Here is a 17618-nt window from a genome sequence, read left to right on the forward strand (position 1 = left end):
CTTTGTAGTGTTCAAATCAAAATCAAATCATATCAAATGTTATTTGTCACATGCGTCGAATACAACAAGTGTAGACCTTAACGTGAAATGCTTACTTACAAGCCCTTAACTATTTCTTGAACTGCCTTGTTGGTTAAGAAAATATTTACTAAGTAAACTAAAGTAAAAAATAAACTAAAAAGTAACACAATAAAATAACAATAATGAAGTTATATACAGGGGGTACCGGTACCGAGTCAATGTGCGGAGGTACAGGTTAGTCGAGGTAATTTGTACATGTAGGTAGGGGTAAAGTGACTATGCATAGATAATAAACAGAGAGTAGCAGAAGTGTAAATAGTCACACACACAGAGTTTCTGCTGTTACATCCTGTGAACTCTGCCCCTCTCATCTCTCTCCTGTCCTCCCCAGTTAAGACAGGGCCTGTAAACAACAGTGAGAAAACAGGGTGAAAAACCACAGTGTGCCATCACAGCAGCAAGATGTGTGACCTGTTGCCACAAGAAAAGGGCAACCAGTGAAGAACAAACACCATTGTAAATACAACCCATATTTATGTTTATTTATTTTCCCATTTGTACATAACTATTTGCACATTGTTACAACACTGTATATATACATAATATGACATTTGAAATGTCTTGATTCTTTTGGAACTTCTGAGTGTAATGTTTTCTGTTAATATTTGTTCATTTCACTTTTGTTGATTATCTACTTCACTTGCTTTGGCAATGTTAACATACGTTTCCCATGCCAATAAAGCCCTTAAATCGATAATTGAATTGAATTGTCTACCACAGAAGGCAAAGAAGAAGAAAAGAGGACGTGGCGCCGAACCACAAAAATATCTCCTCGAGCTAGAAGCCGCTTACTTCTCCTTTATGAAATGTTAAATGTCACAAGATGATATTGTGTAGTTTCTTTAAGAGAAGTCAAGTATTGGTCAAGCCCATGTTTTTGAAGCTATAAAATACTGACAAGGTGATTGGCGCTGTCAGGGATAGGTAGATGTATTAAGCTGTTGTTGTTAGGGGAAGTCACGCTGGGAAGGGTTGGGGAGGCTTTATAAGTTACAGGATGTCTTTAGACACCTCGCAGAACTTGGGGAGAGCTATCAATATTGTACTCTGTACTAACTTCTGCCTGCAATTGCATCAACTAAAGAATAATCTTAATACTTTGACGAAGAGTTGGTGTTTCCTTCTTACCACCACATATTGATTTGAGCATCATTACACCTGATCATCAGTTGAAGAATTTGAGCCAACAACTTCCTATTCCTACAGGATATACACTGCTCAAAAAAATAAAGGAATTTAAATTTTTGAGCAGTGTATATTCTGCAGGATTCCTGCAGGATTCCTGCAGGATTGTTTTCCTGAAGGACTACCTGCATGATTTCTACAGGATCCTGCAGGAATTGTCCTACAAGAAAAGTGCCCCCTTTTTTTTTTGTAAGGGCTGTGTGAAAAACAAATGTACAATATATTATCATCATTTTATGGCTAAATGACAAATAGCATCTAGCGGTGCATGCCGATACTCTTCTCTTCTCTCCTCCTCTCCTCCTCCTCTCTACCACCATGTGGAGAGGAGCCATGTTCTATTCAGAGATTACTGGGAAATATCTTCAACTGTAACAGTTCAGAGAATAAGCTGTTCTGTGTTTTTGTGTACCGTGTACTCTTGCATATTTGAAAATGAAAAATATAATTTGTTCTGTTTTGGCTGACAAATAACATCGAATGGTGGTTATACATAATCTTCTCTCCTCTCCTCTTCACATTAAATCAAAGTCTAATATACTGTAATGGTAAGGGACAAAAGTAGCCTAAAGTGTCTTTAAAATGTTTTTATTAGCAAAATATGCATGTTTCATTTATGTAGGTTAACAGTGGTAATTAGTCATTCAAAACAATTCAACACTGGTAAATCAGTTAAATCAGTGACAAAAGAGCTAAACAAAACAAAAAATCAGTTTGTCCATATATTTCTGCAGACCAGCAATATTATGGAGACACCAAAAAAATATTACAATATTAACTAGAAATAAAACCATGTGCCAATTTTATATTTTGGAGTCGGTTAAACCTGAAATTCATTTCAGCAATGATGGTGCACAGGAGGAAGAGCACTGTATTAACGGTTTTCACCAGATAGAAGAGTGCTCGCTCCAATCTGTAGAGTAATCTGTTGAAGGATAACATTGCTTTTTGAGGACACTTCGGCAAACAGCACTTCAACAAAATGTTTGAAGCAGATAGGGGACACACTTTCAAAATCATCCTAAATTATCAGAAAAATTGATTTGAGTAATTAATCCAATGATGTTGCTTCTAGAAGATTCTGGATACGAAGCACGAAAATGCTAATATAGGTACCATTATAGGTAGCATTTGAAACCGTGGCCAGGTAAACTAAACCAAAGCATGGGTTGCTGTCATACCTTGTCCATGGACTGCTTACAGGGGAAGGAAACCAATATGTAATTGTGTAAATTGGGTGATCTATCCCTTTAACATTGTGAGGGGTTATTCTTAAAAAATATATAATAATAATAGCAAGATCAGCACCATCTAGTGGTCAGAACCTGGTAATGCGTTGTAGGATGGGACATAAACCTAACAACTTCAATGACTAATTTCTCTGAACATGGGAAAAAATATAAATAACCAAATCCACTGAAAATACATGACATAGGATGAAGAAACCGCAGCTCCATACTACTCCATACTCCGAGCTGCAGCTCCATACTACTCCATACTCCGAGCTGCAGCTCCATACTACTCCATACTCCGAGCTGCAGCTCCATACTACTCCATACTCCGAGCTGCAGCTCCATACTACTCCATACTCCGAGCTGCAGCTCCATACTACTCCATACTCCGAGCTGCAGCTCCATACTACTTGTCAAACACTGGAGGCTGCTGAGGGGGAGGAAGGCTCATAATGTCCGAACGGCGCTAATGGAATGGCATCAAACACTTAGAAACCCTGTGTTTGATACCATTCCACCTATTCCGCTCCAGCCATTACCACGAGCCCGTCCTCCCCAGTTAAGGTGCAACCATCCTCCTGTGGTGTCAAACATAGAGAACTTATACTGTATACTCGTTGTTGGGTTGGGATTTGCATGGCATGTGGGAGGTCTGTGGGTGGCTTTTGACCATTTCTTTGAATTCTTACTTATTGTTAGAAAAAAAAGTTCGGTCCAAATCAGATGTTAGGTACTATATTTATTGAATAATATATAAATCCTGTAAATTAAAATGGTCAATTTGGGTGCAATCAATTAGCTTAATTTCTCAGCGATCAAATTATATTTCATCAAAATAACGTTTTAGGAATGCTAATCTTCTCTTTTTCTAACTACAGAAACGATTGCAGAACAATCTGAAATGGTGGGTGTCATGGCTTGCTGAAATGGAACGACCCCGTTATTAATCCCATATTAAATCATGTACACAATACATTTCTGATTGCTTATGTACACTCACCTAACGACGTCTTCAGATGTATACATGCTGTACTCTGATGTTAAGTATGTTGAGTCTTCGGTGGTTGGCATTGACATTACTGTAGAGGAAACAAAATGATAGTTTTTCACAGACTGGTGTCTATGCCAGTATGAAAATGTATGCACTCACTAACTGTAAGTGGCTCTGGATAAGAGCGTCTGCTAAAATGACTAAAAATGTCAATGTAAATGTATGTGAGGAAGTAAAAGCATGAAATAAAGGTCTATTATTTTCAGGGTGATACTTAGAAAAATGACTTCTGTTACAGATTTGGAGCAACTTCAGATATCAAACTGTTATTCAGAAGTGGGAAGATGGAACAATATTATTTCACAGCTAGGATGGGCAGTGCTTACTATAGAAAAGCCATAATAAACGCCACAGCTAGGATGGGCAGTGCTTACTATAGAAAAGCAATAATAAAACGCAACGTCCTTTTACACCAGAGTTTAAGAAATCGAGAGCGTGGGACTATGAGGTTCTATCTGCATTTTATTTGTCGAAATTATGTTATTTGCATAGTCTTGTTCTGTTTAATGTTCAGTACTCTAAAATAACCAAATTCATGTCGTTAAGTTCAAAAATAATACAATCTAAAAAAATTGCTGACACCATTCAAACCAATGAGGGTTCAGAACTTTAAAGAAGCCAATGATCTCAAAAAATCATCTTTTTGCAGACAGAACCTTCAAGTCCCAAGCTTTTCTAAATGTTGATGATAAGAGGTATGGGATGGTGGTGGAACTTCCTGTCTGCACAGACAAGACCCCAATGACACTTCCTGTCTGCACTGACACAAGACCCCAATGACACTTCCTGTCTGCACTGACACAAGACCCCAATGACACTTCCTGTCTGCACTGACACAAGACCCCAATGACACTTCCTGTCTGCACTGACACAAGACCCCAATGACACTTCCTGTCTGCACTGACACAAGACCCCAATGACACTTCCTGTCTGCACTGACACAAGACCCCAATGACACTTCCTGTCTGCACTGACACAAGACCCCAATGACACTTCCTGTCTGCACTGACACAAGACCCCAATGAACCAGCCTCTGCAGACACAACAGCACATTTAGGCTGCTGTGTCTGCAGATGCAGCCTAAATATATGGCCCTCACAATAAGGACACCATAACATGTAAAAATAAATATAGATATATAATATATTTATTCAATAAGAATATTTCCTTTGAGAGACATGTTACAGACTATTCTAAAGCATAGAGCTGCTCAGTAAAATACATGCTAAAGCCCTACGCAGATCTAGCCTGAACTCCACGTCTCGGACTTCAAGGAAGCAAACTGAAAGGAACCATGAGACTTCATCACTTCATAGAAACATGTTTCCATTACCTGAGATGATGATGATGAGGAGGAGGAAGACGGAGAGATGAAGAGCCATGTGAGGGTTTGAGTCTGGGTGTGTGACGGTGTATCTATGCACAAATATTTATGTGTGTGTGTGTGTCAAGGATCAAGAAACCAAATAAAATGACTACTTCCTAATGTTCATACATCACCGTCTAAAACTCTCTTCCTGCTTCTATTTGCGTGTACATGGCCCCTCATTGGCAGATAGCAACTATTGCTTTATATGGACCTGTTTTAACCCAAGGTTGCTCTCCGTCACTACGATTGGACTTTTTCTCAGATAGACTCATTAGCCAGCGTTCTACAGTATCAGGACACGTTTATATGCACCCTTGCACTTTTCTTAAATAATTCCCTATTTATTCTACAACAAGTTGAAATGGAAAAAAATTACTTTTAGTCTCCACACATTCACATTTTCAACATTATTGAATTTATTGGATTTTTACTGCAGAACGGATTTAGTTTTTTAAATTTAATTTGTTCCCTACCCAAGGACCTATACCCTAGCCCAATAATGGTCTAAAGTAGTCTAACGTTACTCCTTAAAGCCCAAGAACCTTACATGTTCTGTTTAAAGGTGAAATGTCTCTGGAAGCAAAAACAGCCAAATACTACATCTGAACGTGAATTGATTCTCAACTTCGGTATGGTTCTAGAAACCATACCTTCAGAAAGCATTCAGACCCCTTGACATTTTCCATATTTTGTTACGTTACTGCCATATTCTAAAAATGATTAAATGGGTCCCCCCCATCAATCTACACACAATAGCCCATAATGACAAAGCAAAAACTGGGTTTTAGAAATTTGAGCAGCTGTTTTCAGGTCTCTCCAGAGATGTTCGATCGGGTTCAAGTCTGGTCTCTGGCTGGGCCACTCAAGGACATTCAGAGACCTGTCCCAAAGCCACTCTTGCGTTGTCCTGTTGGAAGGTGAACATTCGCCCCAGTCTGAGGTCGTTTTTTCCCCCCCTCATCAATCTACACACAATACCCCATAATGACAAAGCAAAAACTGTTTTTCAGACATTTGAGCAAAAATATAAAAAACTGAAATATCACATTTCCATCAGTATTCAGACCCTTTACTCAGTACTTTGTGGAAGCGCCTTTGGTAGCGATTACAGCCTCAAGTTCTTATTTTTATCTGTTTTTTTAAATCTAATTTTACTGCTTGCTGGCGTGAGTTACTTGATGTGGAATAGAGTTCCACTTTGAAACCCACGGCCATCGTGACGTACAGCACCACCCACCGGGCGAAATGGCGTGAAAAGAGTGTCACGTGGCTAGCTAGCTAGCTGTCATCCTGCTGTCAGAGGGGCAGCAAAGATTATTGATATACTGACAAGATACATGTCTCTCCGCCCTAACAATGGGAGTCGTTGTCCACAAAGCGGCACGGAATAGCTCCCGCCCATCCTTTCTTTGGATTGGTGGATACATCTCATTATTGTAATCCAATTTTGAATATTCGATGAGGGTTCTTGACGTCAACCGCCTGTATTCAATGGAGAGAGACGCTATGCTACTAGCCCCATGTTATGAATATGCATAGCCATCTCAAGACAACTCCAACATAAAGTGTTTTCTCAAAGTTATGGAGAAGATCACAGGAAAGGAAAATAAGCCTGAGGAAGATAGCTTAGTGGTTAAGAGCGTTGTGCCAGTAACCGAAAAGTCGCTGGTTCTAATCCCAGAGCCGACTAGGTGAAAAATCTGTCGATGTGCCCTTGAGCAAGGCACTTAACCCTAATTGCTCTGGATAAGAGTGTCTGCTAAATATATATATATTTTTAAATAAGAGGAGATGAAGGCTTTAAAAAAAAAAAGAGGTGAAACAGTTGAAGGTCCAAAACCAGGAACTGACAACCCTGAACATGTCTCTGCAGAGAGGTATGTATTGCTATAGGCATGTTTATATTGTCATTAAGGATGTACCTGAACATCTGTCTCTCTCTCTTCTGTCTGTCTCTCACTCTTTTCAAATGACTGAATTAAAAACAGGTTTATTTGTTTCTGTTTTTCAATCTCATGAATAGCCTTGCTTCTAAAACTTGAAGCTGTTGCCCCGGCCTCCAGCCTCTCAGGTCACTGCCCAACCACAAAGGTAAGTGCTTAGTTAGCCAGTCAAGAAGTGTATTTGTCATCTTTTAACGTTGGGCAGTGCTAAGATATTAGTGTAGGATTACGTTAACATTTATACAGCCAGGACCATCGGCAGAGGGGATTACCCCTTTGGGCATCAGTAATGCCACGCTGCAGGACTGCGGTAGAGGTGGCGCCTCCACCACAGCCTTGTTTAAAGACCTGGCTGTGGCTGTGTTTGGGAGGGAGGTGATTGCTACCCACGGATTATCTGGACAAATTGGAAATGCCAATAAAGGGACTTCAGCAAAGCTGGCCCTTGATGAGGGAAAAATCTAACTGATAATTGGTAAGGGAAACACTTAGATCCCAATGCAGCACAAAAAAAAGTTATTTCCAGTGGCAAAACCCATTTATTAACTCATAAAATGTTTTACTTTGACCCGATTTGGATTTTGTAGAAACTGTGCAAAACAAGTTTACAGATATACCCCCAAATTCAATCCGAGCAGCACTGAGGGAGAAGATGAACGATGGGCATAAACTTCACATCAGGTAAAGGTTTACATACTTTCTTGTCAATGTATAGGTGTGTTGAGTGTTAATATACACATTTCTTCTGTGTTTTCAGACAAAGAAAACACTTACATGGTTAACGTTTCCTTTAACCCTAAATTACCCTTTTTATTCATTTATCTAATAAATAAATGACCCCATCCTCTACTTCGCTTCCTACATTTCCCAGGGGGTCAGATTTTTAACTTTTTCATCTGGAACGAAGCCTTGTGTGGAAGGCTCCACAATACCTGTGCTTTGTAGTTTTCAGATCAAAATCAAATCATATCAAATGTTATTTGTCACATGCGTCGAATACAACAAGTGTAGACCTTAACGTGAAATGCTTACTTACAAGCCCTTAACCAACAAGGCAGTTCAAGAAATAGAGTTCAGAAAATATTTACTAAGTAAACTAAAGTAAAAAATAAACAGAAAAGTAACACAATAAAATAACAATAACGAGGCTATATACAGGGGGTACCGGTACCGAGTCAATGTGCGGAGGTACAGGTTAGTCGAGGTAATTTGTACATGTAGGTAGGGGTAAAGTGACTATGCATAGATAATAAACAGCGAGTAGCAGCCCTGTAAATAGTCACACAAACACAGAGTTTCTGCTGTTACATCCTGTGAACTCTGCCCCTCTCATCTCTCTCCTGTCCTCCCCAGTTAAGACAGGGCCTGTAAACAACAGTGAGAAAACAGGGTGAAAAACCACAGTGTGCCATCACAGCAGCAAGATTAGTGACCTGTTGCCACAAGAAAAGGGCAACCAGTGAAGAACAAACACCATTGTAAATACAACCCATATTTATGTTTATTTATTTTCCCATTTGTACTTTAACTATTTGCACATTGTTACAACACTGTATATAGACATAATATGACATTTGAAATGTCTTTATTCTTTTGGAACTTCTGAGTGTAATGTTTTCTGTTAATATTTGTTCATTTCACTTTTGTTGATTATCTACTTCACTTGCTTTGGCAATGTTAACATACGTTTCCCATGCCAATAAAGCCCTTAAATCGATAATTGAATTGAATTGTCTACCACAGAAGGCAAAGAAGAAGAAAAGAGGACGTGGCGCCTAACCACAAAAATATCTCCTCGAGCTAGAAGCCGCTTACTTCTCCTTTATGAAATGTTAAATGTCACAAGATGATATTGTGTAGTTTCTTTATGAGAAGTCAAGTATTGGTCAAGCCCATGTTTTTGAAGCTATAAAATACTGACAAGATGATTGGCGCTGTCAGGGATAGGTAGATGTATTAAGCTGTTGTTGTTAGGGAAGTCACGCTGGGAAGGGTTGGGGAGGCTTTATAAGTTACAGGATGTCTTTAGACACCTCGCAGAACTTGGGGAGAGCTATCAATATTGTACTCTGTACTAACTTCTGCCTGCAATTGCATCAACTAAAGAATAATCTTAATACTTTGACGAAGAGTTGATGTTTCCTTCTTACCACCACATATTGATTTGAGCATCATTACACCTGATCATCAGTTGAAGAATTTGAGCCAACAACTTCCTATTCCTACAGGATATACACTGCTCAAAAAAATAAAGGAATTTAAATTTTTGAGCAGTGTATATTCTGCAGGATTCCTGCAGGATTGTTTTCCTGAAGGACTACCTGCATGATTTCTACAGGATCCTGCAGGTATTGTCCTACAAGAAAAGTGACCCCTTTTTTTTTTGTAAGGGCTGTGTGAAAAACAAATGTACAATATATTATCATCATTTTATGGCTAAATGACAAATAGCATCTAGCGGTGCATGCCGATACTCTTCTCTCCTCCTCCTCCTCTCTACCACCATGTGGAGAGGAGCCATGTTCTATTCAGAGATTACTGGTAAATATCTTCAACTGTAACAGTTCAGAGAATAAGCTGTTCTGTGTTTTTGTGTACCGTGTACTCTTGCATATTTGAAAATGAAAAATATAATTTGTTCTGTTTTGGCTGACAAATAACATTGAATGGTGGTTACACATAATCTTCTCTCCTCTCCTCTTCACATCAAATCAAAGTCTAATATACTGTAATGGTAAGGGACAAAAGTAGCCTAAAGTGTCTTTAAAATGTTTTTATTAGCAAAATATGCATGTTTCATTTATGTAGGTTAACAGTGGTAATTAGTCATTCAAAACAATTCAACACGGGTAAATCAGTGACAAAAGAGCAAAACTAAACTAAAAATCAATTTGTCCATATATTTCTGCGACCCAGCAATATTTTGGAGACCCCCCAAAAATATTACAATATTAACTAGAAATAAAACCATGTGCCAACTTTATATTTTGGAGTCGGTTAAACCTGAAATTCATTTCAGCAATGATGGTGCACAGGAGGAAGAGCACTGTATTAACGGTTTTCACCAGATAGAAGAGTGCTCGCTCCAATCTGTAGAGTAATCTGTTGAAGAATAACATTGCTTTTTGAGGACACTTCGGCAAACAGCACTTCAACAAAATGTTTGAAGCAGATAGGGGACACACTTTCAAAATCATCCTAAATTATCAGAAAAATTGATTTGAGTAATTAATCCAATGATGTTACTTCTAGAAGATTCTGGATACGAAGCGCGAAAATGCTAATATAGGTACCATTATAGGTAGCATTTGAAACCGTGGCCAGGTAAACAGAACCAAAACATGGGATGCTGTCATACCTTGTCCATGGACTGCTTACAGGGGAAGGAAACCAATATGTAATTGTGTAAATTGGGTGATCTATCCCTTTAACATTGTGAGGGGGTATTCTTAAAAAATATATAATAACAATAGCAAGATCAGCACCATCTAGTGGTCAGAACATGGTAATGCGATGTAGGATGGGACATAAACCTAACAACTTCAATGACTAATTTCTCTGAACATGGGGAAAAAATATATATATATAACCAAATCCACTGAAAATACATGACATAGGATGAAGAAACCGCAGCTCCATACTACTCCATACTCCGAGCCGCAGCTCCATACTACTCCATACTCTGAGCCGCAGCTCCATACTACTCCATACTCCGAGCCGCAGCTCCATACTACTCCATACTCCGAGCCGCAGCTCCATACTACTCCATACTCCGAGCCGCAGCTCCATACTACTCCATACTCCGAGCCGCAGCTCCATACTACTCCATACTCCGAGCCGCAGCTCCATACTACTCCATACTCCGAGCCGCAGCTCCATACTACTCCATACTCCGAGCCGCAGCTCCATACTACTCCATACTCCGAGCCGCAGCTCCATACTACTCCATACTCCGAGCCGCAGCTCCATACTACTCCATACTCCGAGCCGCAGCTCCATACTACTCCATACTCCGAGCCGCAGCTCCATACTACTCCATACTCCGAGCTGCAGTTCCATACTACTCCATACTCCGAGCCGCAGCTCCATACTACTCCATACTCCGAGCCGCAGCTCCATACTACTCCATACTCCGAGCCGCAGCTCCATACTACTCCATACTCCGAGCCGCAGCTCCATACTACTCCATACTCCGAGCCGCAGCTCCATACTACTCCATACTCCGAGCCGCAGCTCCATACTACTCCATACTCCGAGCTGCAGCTCCATACTACTCCATACTCCGAGCCGCAGCTCCATACTACTCCATACTCCGAGCCGCAGCTCCATACTACTCCATACTCCGAGCTGCAGCTCCATACTACTTGTCAAACACTGGAGGCTGCTGAGGGGGAGGACGGCTCATAATGTCCGGAACGGCGCTAATGGAATGGCATCAAACACATAGAAACCATGTGTTTGATACCATTCCACCTATTCCGCTCCAGCCATTACCACGAGCCAGTCCTCCCCAGTTAAGGTGCAACCATCCTCCTGTGATGTTAAACATAGAGAACTTATACTGTATACTCGTTGTTGGGTTGGGATTTGCATGGCATGTGGGAGGTCTGTGGGTGGCTTTTGACCATTTCTTTGAATTCCTCATGTCTTATCCATTGTTAGAAAAAACAATAGTTCGGTCCAAATCAGATGTTAGGTACTATATTTATTGAATAATATATAAATCCTGTAAATTAAAATGGTAAATATGGGTGCAATCAATTAGCTTAATTTCTCAGCAACCAAATTATATTTTGTTTTAGGAATGCTAATCTTCTCTGTTTCTAACTACAGAAACGATTTCAGAACAATCTGAAATGGTGGGCGTCATGTCTTGCTGAAATGGAACGACCCCGTTATTAATCCCATATTAAATCATGTACACAATACATTTCTGATTGCTTATGTACACTCACCTAACGACGTCTTCAGATGTATACATGCTGTACTCTGATGTTAAGTATGTTGAGTCTTCGGTGGTTGGCATTGACATTACTGTAGAGGAAACAAAATGATAGTTTTTCACAGACTGGTGTCTATGCCAGTATGAAAATGTATGCACTCACTAACTGTAAGTGGCTCTGGATAAGAGCGTCTGCTAAAATGACTAAAAATGTCAATGTAAATGTATGTGAGGAAGTAAAAGCATGAAATAAAGGTCTATTATTTTCAGGGTGATACTTAGAAAAATGACTTCTGTTACAGATTTGGAGCAACTTCAGATATCAAACTGTTATTCAGAAGTGGGAAGATGGAACAATATTATTTCACAGCTAGGATGGGCAGTGCTTACTATAGAAAAGCCATAATAAACGCCACAGCTAGGATGGGCAGTGCTTACTATAGAAAAGCAATAATAAAACGCAACGTCCTTTTACACCAGAGTTTAAGAAATCGAGAGCGTGGGACTATGAGGTTCTATCTGCATTTTATTTGTCGAAATTAAGTTATTTGCATAGTCTTGTTCTGTTTAATGTTCAGTACTCTAAAATAACCAAATTCATGTCGTTAAGTTCAAAAAGAATACAATCTAAAAAAATTGCTGACACCATTCAAACCAATGAGGGTTCAGAACTTTAAAAAAGCCAATGATCTCAAAAAATCATATTTTTGCAGACAGAACCTTCAAGTCCCAAGCTTTTCTAAATGTTGATGATAAGAGGTATGGGATGGTGGTGGAACTTCCTGTCTGCACAGACAAGACCCCAATGACACTTCCTGTCTGCACTGACACAAGACCCCAATGACACTTCCTGTCTGCACTGACACAAGACCCCAATGACACTTCCTGTCTGCACTGACACAAGACCCCAATGACACTTCCTGTCTGCACTGACACAAGACCCCAATGACACTTCCTGTCTGCACTGACACAAGACCCCAATGACACTTCCTGTCTGCACTGACACAAGACCCCAATGACACTTCCTGTCTGCACTGACACAAGACCCCAATGACACTTCCTGTCTGCACTGACACAAGACCCCAATGACACTTCCTGTCTGCACTGACACAAGACCCCAATGACACTTCCTGTCTGCACTGACACAAGACCCCAATGACACTTCCTGTCTGCACTGACACAAGACCCCAATGACACTTCCTGTCTGCACTGACACAAGACCCCAATGACACTTCCTGTCTGCACTGACACAAGACCCCAATGACACTTCCTGTCTGCACTGACACAAGACCCCAATGACACTTCCTGTCTGCACTGACACAAGACCCCAATGACACTTCCTGTCTGCACTGACACAAGACCCCAATGACACTTCCTGTCTGCACTGACACAAGACCCCAATGACACTTCCTGTCTGCACTGACACAAGACCCCAATGACACTTCCTGTCTGCACTGACACAAGACCCCAATGACACTTCCTGTCTGCACTGACACAAGACCCCAATGAACCAGCCTCTGCAGACACAACAGCACATTTAGGCTGCTGTGTCTGCAGATGCAGCCTAAATATATGGCCCTCACAATAAGGACACCATAACATGTAAAAATAAATATAGATATATAATATATTTATTCAATAAGAATATTTCCTTTGAGAGACATGTTACAGACTATTCTAAAGCATAGAGCTGCTCAGTAAAATACATGCTAAAGCCCTACGCAGATCTAGCCTGAACTCCACGTCTCGGACTTCAAGGAAGCAAACTGAAAGGAACCATGAGACTTCATCACTTCATAGAAACATGTTTCCATTACCTGAGATGATGATGATGAGGAGGAGGAAGACGGAGAGATGAAGAGCCATGTGAGGGTTTGAGTCTGGGTGTGTGACGGTGTATCTATGCACAAATATTTATGTGTGTGTGTGTGTCAAGGATCAAGAAACCAAATAAAATGACTACTTCCTAATGTTCATACATCACCGTCTAAAACTCTCTTCCTGCTTCTATTTGCGTGTACATGGCCCCTCATTGGCAGATAGCAACTATTGCTTTATATGGACCTGTTTTAACCCAAGGTTGCTCTCCGTCACTACGATTGGACTTTTTCTCAGATAGACTCATTAGCCAGCGTTCTACAGTATCAGGACACGTTTATATGCACCCTTGCACTTTTCTTAAATAATTCCCTATTTATTCTACAACAAGTTGAAATGGAAAAAAAATTACTTTTAGTCTCCACACATTCACATTTTCAACATTATTGAATTTATTGGATTTTTACTGCAGAACGGATTTAGTTTTTTAAATTTAATTTGTTCCCTACCCAAGGACCTATACCCTAGCCCAATAATGGTCTAAAGTAGTCTAACGTTACTCCTTAAAGCCCAAGAACCTTACATGTTCTGTTTAAAGGTGAAATGTCTCTGGAAGCAAAAACAGCCAAATACTACATCTGAACGTGAATTGATTCTCAACTTCGGTATGGTTCTAGAAACCATACCTTCAGAAAGCATTCAGACCCCTTGACATTTTCCATATTTTGTTACGTTACTGCCATATTCTAAAAATGATTAAATGGGTCCCCCCCCCCCATCAATCTACACACAATACCCCATAATGACAAAGCAAAAACTGTTTTTCAGACATTTGAGCAAAAATATAAAAAACTGAAATATCACATTTCCATCAGTATTCAGACCCTTTACTCAGTACTTTGTGGAAGCGCCTTTGGTAGCGATTACAGCCTCAAGTTCTTATTTTTATCTGTTTTTTTAAATCTAATTTTACTGCTTGCTGGCGTGAGTTACTTGATGTGGAATAGAGTTCCACTTTGAAACCCACGGCCATCGTGACGTACAGCACCACCCACCGGGCGAAATGGCGTGAAAAGAGTGTCACGTGGCTAGCTAGCTAGCTGTCATCCTGCTGTCAGAGGGGCAGCAAAGATTATTGATATACTGACAAGATACATGTCTCTCCGCCCTAACAATGGGAGTCGTTGTCCACAAAGCGGCACGGAATAGCTCCCGCCCATCCTTTCTTTGGATTGGTGGATACATCTCATTATTGTAATCCAATTTTGAATATTCGATGAGGGTTCTTGACGTCAACCGCCTGTATTCAATGGAGAGAGACACTATGCTACTAGCCCCATGTTATGAATATGCATAGCCATCTCAAGACAACTCCAACATAAAGTGTTTTCTCAAAGTTATGGAGAAGATCACAGGAAAGGAAAATAAGCCTGAGGAAGATAGCTTAGTGGTTAAGAGCGTTGTGCCAGTAACCGAAAAGTCGCTGGTTCTAATCCCAGAGCCGACTAGGTGAAAAATCTGTCGATGTGCCCTTGAGCAAGGCACTTAACCCTAATTGCTCTGGATAAGAGTGTCTGCTAAATATATATATATTTTTAAATAAGAGGAGATGAAGGCTTTAAAAAAAAAAAAGAGGTGAAACAGTTGAAGGTCCAAAACCAGGAACTGACAACCCTGAACATGTCTCTGCAGAGAGGTATGTATTGCTATAGGCATGTTTATATTGTCATTAAGGATGTACCTGAACATCTGTCTCTCTCTCTTCTGTCTGTCTCTCACTCTTTTCAAATGACTGAATTAAAAACAGGTTTATTTGTTTCTGTTTTTCAATCTCATGAATAGCCTTGCTTCTAAAACTTGAAGCTGTTGCCCCGGCCTCCAGCCTCTCAGGTCACTGCCCAACCACAAAGGTAAGTGCTTAGTTAGCCAGTCAATAAGTGTATTTGTCATCTTTTAACGTTGGGCAGTGCTAAGATATTAGTGTAGGATTACGTTAACATTTATACAGCCAGGACCATCGGCAGAGGGGATTACCCCTTTGGGCATCAGTAATGCCACGCTGCAGGACTGCGGTAGAGGTGGCGCCTCCACCACAGCCTTGTTCAAAGACCTGGCTGTGGCTGTGTTTGGGAGGGAGGTGATTGCTACCCACGGATTATCTGGACAAATTGGAAATGCCAATAAAGGGACTTCAGCAAAGCTGGCCCTTGATGAGGGAAAAATCTAACTGATAATTGGTAAGGGAAACACTTAGATCCCAATGCAGCACAAAAAAAAGTTATTTCCAGTGGCAAAACCCATTTATTAACTCATAAAATGTTTTACTTTGACCCGATTTGGATTTTGTAGAAACTGTGCAAAACAAGTTTACAGATATACCCCCAAATTCAATCCGAGCAGCACTGAGGGAGAAGATGAACGATGGGCATAAACTTCACATCAGGTAAAGGTTTACATACTTTCTTGTCAATGTATAGGTGTGTTGAGTGTTAATATACACATTTCTTCTGTGTTTTCAGACAAAGAAAACACTTACATGGTTAACGTTTCCTTTAACCCTAAATTACCCTTTTTATTCATTTATCTAATAAATAAATGACCCCATCCTCTACTTCGCTTCCTACATTTCCCAGGGGGTCAGATTTTTAACTTTTTCATCTGGAACGAAGCCTTGTGTGGAAGGCTCCACAATACCTGTGCTTTGTAGTTTTCAGATCAAAATCAAATCATATCAAATGTTATTTGTCACATGCGTCGAATACAACAAGTGTAGACCTTAACGTGAAATGCTTACTTACAAGCCCTTAACCAACAAGGCAGTTCAAGAAATAGAGTTCAGAAAATATTTACTAAGTAAACTAAAGTAAAAAATAAACAGAAAAGTAACACAATAAAATAACAATAACGAGGCTATATACAGGGGGTACCGGTACCGAGTCAATGTGCGGAGGTACAGGTTAGTCGAGGTAATTTGTACATGTAGGTAGGGGTAAAGTGACTATGCATAGATAATAAACAGCGAGTAGCAGCCCTGTAAATAGTCACACAAACACAGAGTTTCTGCTGTTACATCTTGTGAACTCTGCCCCTCTCATCTCTCTCCTGTCCTCCCCAGTTAAGACAGGGCCTGTAAACAACAGTGAGAAAACAGGGTGAAAAACCACAGTGTGCCATCACAGCAGCAAGATTAGTGACCTGTTGCCACAAGAAAAGGGCAACCAGTGAAGAACAAACACCATTGTAAATACAACCCATATTTATGTTTATTTATTTTCCCATTTGTACTTTAACTATTTGCACATTGTTACAACACTGTATATAGACACAATATGACATTTGAAATGTCTTTATTCTTTTGGAACTTCTGAGTGTAATGTTTTCTGTTAATATTTGTTCATTTCACTTTTGTTGATTATCTACTTCACTTGCTTTGGCAATGTTAACATACGTTTCCCATGCCAATAAAGCCCTTAAATCGATAATTGAATTGAATTGTCTACCACAGAAGGCAAAGAAGAAGAAAAGAGGACGTGGCGCCGAACCACAAAAATATCTCCTCGAGCTAGAAGCCGCTTACTTCTCCTTTATGAAATGTTAAATGTCACAAGATGATATTGTGTAGTTTCTTTATGAGAAGTCAAGTATTGGTCAAGCCCATGTTTTTGAAGCTATAAAATACTGACAAGATGATTGGCGCTGTCAGGGATAGGTAGATGTATTAAGCTGTTGTTGTTAGGGGAAGTCACGCTGGGAAGGGTTGGGGAGGCTTTATAAGTTACAGGATGTCTTTAGACACCTCGCAGAACTTGGGGAGAGCTATCAATATTGTACTCTGTACTAACTTCTGCCTGCAATTGCATCAACTAAAGAATAATCTTAATACTTTGACGAAGAGTTGATGTTTCCTTCTTACCACCACATATTGATTTGAGCATCATTACACCTGATCATCAGTTGAAGAATTTGAGCCAACAACTTCCTATTCCTACAGGATATA

At 40.0% G+C, this 17618-nt stretch overlaps 2 long non-coding RNA genes across 2 annotated transcripts; both read right to left on the bottom strand.

Annotated features, from left to right (window-relative positions):
• Positions 1-1977: 1977 nt before the first annotated feature.
• LOC123482193 lies at positions 1978-5545 on the bottom strand. The gene is made up of 3 exons (XR_006657585.1): positions 4883-5545; positions 3499-3577; positions 1978-2191 (listed from the first exon to the last, which is right to left on the bottom strand). It is a non-coding gene; the product is annotated as an uncharacterized LOC123482193 (long non-coding RNA).
• A 4074-nt stretch (positions 5546-9619) lies between these two features.
• On the bottom strand, positions 9620-14284 carry LOC123482194. The gene is made up of 3 exons (XR_006657586.1): positions 13621-14284; positions 11817-11895; positions 9620-9963 (listed from the first exon to the last, which is right to left on the bottom strand). It is a non-coding gene; the product is annotated as an uncharacterized LOC123482194 (long non-coding RNA).
• Positions 14285-17618: the final 3334 nt, after the last annotated feature.

Source organism: Coregonus clupeaformis, chromosome 29 (assembly GCF_020615455.1).
Source record: "Coregonus clupeaformis isolate EN_2021a chromosome 29, ASM2061545v1, whole genome shotgun sequence".
NCBI classification, from domain to species: Eukaryota; Metazoa; Chordata; class Actinopteri; order Salmoniformes; family Salmonidae; genus Coregonus; species Coregonus clupeaformis.